We start from the raw sequence: 7,249 nt of genomic DNA, 5'->3' as shown, positions 1-7,249 counted from the left end.
AAATCTTAGATTAGGTAATTTTTTTTAATTTTAAGCTTTTTATTTCTTATTTTCGAAAAATACAAAAAAATTTTCTTCTTTTTCGTTTTTCCAAAATAATTTTCGAAAAATCTACCAAAAAAAATTTAATAAAATCATAAAATCAAAAATAATTTTGTGTTCCTTATTTGAGTCTTGTGTCAATTTTTAAGTTTGGTGTCAATTGCATCCTTTTATTTTTCTTAAAAATTTTTTGAAAACACATGCATTGAGTTTCTTTCTTGTTCTTCATGATCTTCAAGTTGTTCTTGATAAGTCTTCTTGTTTGATCTTTAAAATTTTTTGTTTTGTGTCTTTTCTTGTTTTTCATATGCATTCTTGAATTCTTAGTGTCTAAATATTAAAAATTTCTAAGTTTGGTGTCTTGCATGTTTTCTTTTATTAAAAATTTTTTCAAAAATACATACTTGATGTTCATCATGATCTTCAAAGTGTTCTTGGTGTTCATCTTTGCATTCAAAGTGTTCTTGCATGTTTTCCTTGTTTTGATCCAAAATTTTTATGTCTTGAGTCTTTTTGATGTTTTTCTCTTTCCTTATTAAAATTCAAAAATAAAAAAGATATCTTTTCCTTTTTTCTCTCTCATCATTAAAAATTCAAAAATAAAAAAAAATATTTCTCTTATTTCACTCATAAATTTCGAAAATTTGAGTTGACTTTTTCAAAAAATTTTTAAAAATAAGTTGTTTCTTGTTAGTCAAGTCAAGATTTCAATTTTAAAAATCCTATCTTTTTCAATTCTTTTTCAAAAATCAAACTTTTTTCATTTGTCTTTCATATTTTCGAAAATTTCAAATTAATTTTCAAAATATTTTTCTTATTTTTATTCCATATTTTCGAATTCAATGCTAACCATTAATGTGATTGATTCAAAAATATTAAGTTTGTTACTTGCCTAATAAGAAAGGTTCAATCTTTAAATTTTAAAATCAAATCCTTTTGTTTCTTGTTAGTCAAGTAATCAACTTTAATTTTCAAAATCAAATCTTTTTAAAATTCTTTTTCAAATCTTTTTCAAAATAAATTTCAATCACATCTTTTTCAAAATTTAATTTCAAAATCTTTTCTAACTTTTTATCTTTTCAAATTTGATTTTCAAATCTTTTTCAATTAACCACTTTACTTTTTGTTTGATTCTTATCTTTTTCAAAACTACCTAACTAACTCCCTCTCTAATTTTCGAAAATTCCTTCCCTCTTTTTCAAATTTCCTTTTTAATTAACTAATTGTTTTAATTTCAATTTAATTTTATTTCAATTTTAATTTTCGAAATTTAACTTTAAATTTTATTTTTATTTTAATTGATTTTCGAAATTCCCTCTCTCTTTTCTCCTTCTATTTATTTATTCATCTACTAACACTTCTCTTCCACCCAAAAATTTGAACCCCATCTTCCTCTATGTGTTCGAGTTTTTCCTCTTATCCTTCTTACATTCTTCTCTTCTTATACTTGCATAAGGAATCTTTATACTGTGACATAGAGGATTCTATATTTTCTGTTCTCTTCTTTTTCATATGAGCAGGAACAAGGATAAGAACATTCTAGTTGAAGCTGATCCTGAACCTGAAAGGACTTTGATGAGGAAGCTAAGGGAAGCTAAAGCCCAACTCTCTGGAGAAAATCTGACAGAAATTTTCGAAAAAGAAGGAGACATGGCCGAAAATAATAACAATGCAAGGAAGATGCTTGGTGACTTTACTGCACCAAATTCCAATTTACATGGAAGAAGCATCTCAATCCCTGCCATTGGAGCAAACAACTTTGAGCTTAAACCTCAATTAGTTTCTCTGATGCAACAGAACTGCAAGTTCCATGGACTTCCATCTGAAGATCCTTTTCAGTTCTTAACTGAATTCTTGCAGATCTGTGATACTGTTAAGACCAATAGGTTGATCCCGAGGTCTACAGGCTCATGCTTTTCCCGTTTGTTGTAAGAGACAGAGCTAGAATATGGTTGGACTCTCAACCTAAGGATAGCCTGAACTCTTGGGATAAGCTGGTCACGACTTTCTTAGCCAAGTTCTTTCCTCCTCAAAAGCTTAGTAAGTTTAGAGTGGATGTTCAAACCTTTAGACAAAAGGAAGGTGAATCCCTCTATGAAGCTTGGGAGAGATACAAGGAACTGACCAAAAATTGTCCTTCTGACATGCTTATAGAATGGACCATCCTGGATATATTCTATGATGGTCTGTCTGAATTATCAAAGATGTCATTGGACCATTCTGCAGGTGGATCCATTCACCTAAAGAAAACGCCTGCAGAAGCTCAAGAACTCATTGACATGGTTGCAAATAACCAGTTCATGTACACTTCTGAAAGGAATCCTGTGAGTAATGGGACGCCTTAGAGGAAGGGAGTTCTTGAAATTGATGCTCTGAATGCCATATTGGCTCAGAACAAAATATTGACTCAGCAAGTCAATATGATTTCTCAGAGTCTGAATGGAATGCAAGCTGCATCCAACAGTACTCAAGAGGCATCTTCTGAAGAAGAAGCTTATGATCCTGAGAACCATGCAATAGCAGAGGTGAATTACATGGGTGGACCCTATAGAAACACCTATAATCCCTTATGGAGAAATCATCCAAATTTCTCATGGAAAGATCAATAAAAGCCTCAACAAGGCTTTAATAACGGTGGAAGAAATAGGTTTAGCAATAGCAAGCCTTTTCCATCATCCACTCAGCAACAGACCGAAAATTCTGAGCAGAATCCATCTAGCTTAGCAAATATAGTCTCTGATCTATCTAAGGACACTTTAAGTTTCATGAATGAAACAAGGTCCTCCATTAGAAATTTGGAGGCACAAGTGGGCCAACTGAGTAAAAGAGTCACTGAAATCCCTCCTAGTACTCTCCCAAGCAATACAGAAGAGAATCCAAAGAGAGAGTGCAAGGCCATAGATTCAACCATCATGGCCGAACCTACAAGGGAGGGAGAGGACGTGAATCCCAGTGGGGAAGACCTCCTTGGATACTCAGTGATCAATAAGGAGTTCCTCAATGAGGACCTAAAGGAATCTGAGGCTCATCTAGAGACCATAGAGATTCCATTGAACCTCCTTCTGCCATTCATGAGCTCTGATGAGTATTCTTCTTCTGAAGAGAATGAAGACATTACTGAAGAGCAAGTTGCCAAGTACATTGGTGCAATCATGAAGCTGAATGCCAAATTATTTGGTAATGAGACTTGGGAAGATGAACATCCCTTGCTCACCAATGAACTGAATGCATTGGATAGGCAGAAATTACCTCAAAAGAAACAGGATCTTGGTAAATTCCTAATTCCCTGTAACATAGGCACCATGAACTTTGAGAAAGCTCTGTGTGACCTGGGGTCAGGAATAAACTTAATGCCACTCTCTGTAATGGAAAAACTTGGGATCTTTGAGGTGCAAGCTGCTAGAATCTCATTAGAGATGGCAGACAACTCAAGAAAATAGGCTTATGGACAAGTAGAGGACGTGTTAGTAAAGGTTGAAGGCCTTTACATCCCTGCTGATTTCATAATCCTAGACACTGGGAAGGATGAGGATGAATCCATCATCTTTGGAAGACCCTTCCTAGCCACAGCAAGAGCTGTGATTGATGTGGACAGAGGAGAATTGATCCTTCAACTGAATGAGGACAACCTTGTGTTTAAAACTCAAGGATCTCCTTCTGTAACCATGGAGAGGAAGCATGAAAAGCTTCTCTCACTTCAGAGTCAATCAAAGCCCCCACAGTCAAACTCTAAGTTTGGAGTTGGGAGGCCACAACCAAACTCTAAGTTTGGTGTTGAACCCCCACATTCAAACTCTAAGTTTTGTGTTGGGAGGTTCCAACCTTGCTCTGATTATCTGTGAGGCTTAATGGGAGCTCACTGTCAAGCTATTGACATTAAAGAAGCGCTTGTTGGGAGGCAACCCAATGTTATTTAATCATATCTATTTTATTTTCTCTTTGTTATTTCATGTTTTATTAGGTTGATGATCATGTGGAGTCACAAAAACTACTGAAAAATAAAAAACAAAATGAAAAAAATAGCATTGAAAATAGCACACCCTGGAGGAGAGCAGTCTAGTGTCTAAACGCCAGAAACAAGCATCTGTCTGGCGCTTAACGCCAGAAACAGGCACCAAGCTGGTGTTTAACGCCAGAAACAACCATCTGTCTGGCGTTAAATGCCAGAAACAAGCTACATTTGGGCGTTTAATGTCAGAAACAGGCAGCAGTCTGACGTTAAATGCCAGGATTGCACAGCAAGGGCGTTTTACACGCCTAATTGGAGCAGGGATGTTAAGTCCCTGGTCCCACTGGATCTGTGGACCCAACAGGATCCCCACATTTTCTTCTCTCCTCTTCACACATTTTCATAACTCTCTTCCCCAAATACCCTTCACCAATCACCTCAATCACTCTTTCCCATCGCCTCTTCACCACTCACATCCATCCTCTCTTCCCCATAAACCCCACCTACCTTCAAAATTTAAAATAATTTCCCTCCCTAACCCAACCCTAATAGCCGAACCCTACACCCCCCTCACTCCTATATAAACCCCTCACTCCTTCTTCATTTTCACACAATACAATTCTCTCTTCTTCTCCTTGGCCGAATACATCTTCTTCCCCCATCTCCTCCATTTTCTTCTTCTTCTACTACTTTCTTTCTTCTTTTGCTCAGGGACGAGCAAACATTTTAAGTTTGGTGTGGTAAAAGCATAGTTTTTTGTTTTTCTATAACCATTTATGGCACCTAAGACCAGAGAAACCTCTAGAAAGAGGAAAGGGAAGGCAATTGCTTCCACCTCTGAGTCATGGGATATGGAGACATTCATCTCAAAGGTCCATCAAGACCACTTCTATGAAGTTGTGGCTAAGAAGAAAGTGATCCCTGAGGTTCCTTTCAAGCTTAAAAAGAATGAGTATTCGGAGATCCGACTTGAGATCCAAAGGAGAGGTTGGGAAGTTCTCACCAACCCCATTCAACAAGTCGGGATCCTAATGGTTCAAGAGTTCTATACAAACGCATGGATCACTAGGAACCATGATCAAAGTGTGAACCCGAATCCAAAGCATTGGCTCACCATGGTTCGGGGGAAATACTTAGATTTCAGTCCGAAAAATGTAAGCCTGGCGTTCAACTTGCCAATGATGGAAGAGAACACATGCCCCTACACAAGAAGGGTCAACTTTGATCAAAGGTTGGACCAAGTCCTCATAGACATATGTGAGGAAGGAGCTCAATGGAAAATTGACTCAAGAGACAAGCCGGTTCAATTAAGAAGGCATGACCTCAAACCAGTGGCTAGGGAATGGCTAGAGTTCATTCAACGCTCAATCATTCCTACTAGTAACCGGTCTGAAGTTACTATAGACCGGGCCATCATGATCCATAGTATCATGATTGGAAAAGAGGTGGAAGTTCATGAGATTATACCTCAAGAACTCTACAAGGTGGCTGACAAGTCCTCCAATTGGGCAAGGTTAGCCTTTCCTCACCTCATTTGCCACCTCTGCAATTTGGCTGGAATTGACATAGAGGAAGACATCCTCATTGAAGAGGACAAGCCCATCACTAAGAAAAAGATGGAGCAAATAAGAGATCATGGACCTTAACATGAGCATGAGGAAATTCCTCACCATGAAATCCCTGAGATGCCTCAGGGGATGCACTTTCCTCCACAGAATTATTGGGAGCAAATCAACACTTCCCTAGGAGAATTAAGTTCCAACATGGGACAACTAAGGGTGGAGCACCAAGAGCACTCCATCATCCTCCATGAAATTAGAGAAGATCAAAGAGCTATGAGGGAGGAGCAAGAAAGACAAGGAAGAGACATAGAGGAGCTCAAGAGCACCATTGGTTCTTCAAGGAGAGGAAGACGCCACCCTCACTAAGGTGGACTCATTCCTTAATCTTCTTGTCTATTTATTCTACTGTTTTTCGATTTTTGAGCTTTATGTTTCATTTATGTTTGTGTCTTTACTATATGATCACTAGTTTCTAAGTGTCTATGCCTTAAAGTTATGAATATGAATCCATCACCTCTCTTAAATGAAAAAAATGTTTTAATTACAAAAGAACAAGAAGTACAGGGTTTCGAATTCATCCTTGAAACTAGTTTAATTATTTTGATGTGGTGACAATACTTTTTGTTTTCTGGATGAATGCTTGAACAGTGCATATGTCTTTTGATTTTGATTTTTATGAATGTTAAATATGTTGGCTCTTGAAGAATAAGAAAAAAGGAGAAATGTTATTTGATAATCTGAAAAATCATACAAATGATTCTTGAAGCAAGAAAAAGCAGTGAATACAAAAGCTTGCAGAAAAAAATGCGAAAAAAAAGAGAAAAAGAAAAAGAAAAAGCAAGCAGAAAAAGCCAAAAGCTCTTTAAACCAAAAGGCAAGAGCAAAAAGCCAATAGCCCTTAAAACCAAAAGGCAAGGGTAAATAAAAAGGATCCAAGGCTTTGAGTATCAGTGGATAGGAGGGCCTAAAGGAATAAAATCCTGGCCTAAGCGGCTAAACCAAGCTGTCCCTAACCATGTGCTTGTGGCGTGAAGGTGTCAAGTGAAAACTTGAGACTGAGCGGTTAAAGTCGAGGTCCAAAGCAAAAACAGAGTGTGCTTAAGAACCCTGGACACCTCTAATTGGGGACTTTAGCAAAGCTGAGTCACAATCTGAAAATGTTCACCCAGTTATGTGTTTGTGGCATTTATGTATCCGGTGGTAATACTGGAAAACAAAGTGCTTAGGGCCACGGCCAAGACTCATAAAGTAGCTGTTTTCAAGAATCAACATACTGAACTAGGAGAATCAGTAACACTATCTAAATTCTAAGTTCCTATAGATGCCTATCATTCTGAACTTCAATGGATAAAGTGAGATGCCAAAACTATTCAAGAGGCAAAAAGCTACAAGTCCCGCTCATCTGATTGGGGCTAAGTTTCATTGATATTTCGGAATTTATAGTATATTCTCTTGTTTTTATCCTATTTGATTTTCAGTTGCTTGGGGACAAGCAACAATTTAAGTTTAGTGTTGTGATGAGCTGATAATTTATACGCTTTTTGGCATTGTTTTTACACAATTTTTAGTATAATTTAATTAGTTTTTAATATATTTTTATTAGTTTTTAATTAAAATTCACATTTCTGGACTTTACTATGAGTTTCTGTGTTTTTCTGTGATTTCAGGTATTTTCTGGCTGAAATTGAGGGACTTG

At 36.8% G+C, this 7,249-nt stretch overlaps 1 non-coding gene across 1 annotated transcript; it reads right to left on the bottom strand.

Annotated features, from left to right (window-relative positions):
• Window positions 1-2,084: 2,084 nt before the first annotated feature.
• LOC148570844 (small nucleolar RNA R71) lies at window positions 2,085-2,188 on the bottom strand. Its single transcript, XR_015908973.1, has one exon. It is a non-coding gene; the product is annotated as a small nucleolar RNA R71 (small nucleolar RNA).
• Window positions 2,189-7,249: the final 5,061 nt, after the last annotated feature.

The sequence above is a fragment of the Arachis ipaensis genome, chromosome B3, assembly GCF_059453495.1.
Source record: "Arachis ipaensis isolate K30076 ecotype BB chromosome B3, ASM5945349v1, whole genome shotgun sequence".
In the NCBI taxonomy this organism is placed as follows: Eukaryota; Viridiplantae; Streptophyta; class Magnoliopsida; order Fabales; family Fabaceae; genus Arachis; species Arachis ipaensis.
This window is presented reverse-complemented; position numbering and strand designations above follow the sequence as displayed.